Source organism: Morone saxatilis, unplaced genomic scaffold (genome assembly GCF_004916995.1).
Source record: "Morone saxatilis isolate NCDOM2014 unplaced genomic scaffold, NCSU_SB_2.0 Contig7, whole genome shotgun sequence".
Classification (NCBI taxonomy): Eukaryota; Metazoa; Chordata; class Actinopteri; family Moronidae; genus Morone; species Morone saxatilis.
This window is the reverse complement of record NW_023340246.1, coordinates 3134021-3134562: the sequence shown is the minus strand read 5'-3', so window position 1 is coordinate 3134562 and position 542 is coordinate 3134021.

The following is a 542-nucleotide window of genomic DNA, read 5'->3' as shown; positions in this document are numbered from 1 at the left end:
AGATAATTAGGATAATATGGTTTCATCTTCACATAGTGTCACTGTTTAATGTCCAGTTGTAATTATTGTAAATTATATTATTATACAACTGAGCAGCAGAAATTGATATGAGAAACAGCTCTGTGTAGATAAGTATCACCATCACCACAACAAAGCCAGGACAGGTTGACAGCCTCTAATGTTTATGCATCCTGTGTCAGCTGTGGTTCCCAACCTGGGGGTTGTCAAAGCTTCATGGGGGGTTGTAAGGCCTTCTTGATTTTAAATTAAAAAATATACCATTTGGTTCACGTCTGTGAAAAAAAAGTAAATGTAAAGAAAATTGTCTAATAGAACAATGGCCAAGCATCAGGCGGAAGAAAACACTGAACTTGTCAATAAAGAAGCCTATTAAGTATGTATAATAGTTTAAAAAAACATAAAAACATAATACAGACAGACATATATATATAAAGTTCCTAAAGATATCAGGTAAACTCACCTCTGATGTTCACAGTAAATAATCTGCTCAAAATTCATCCAAATCACCAGATTTACACAAA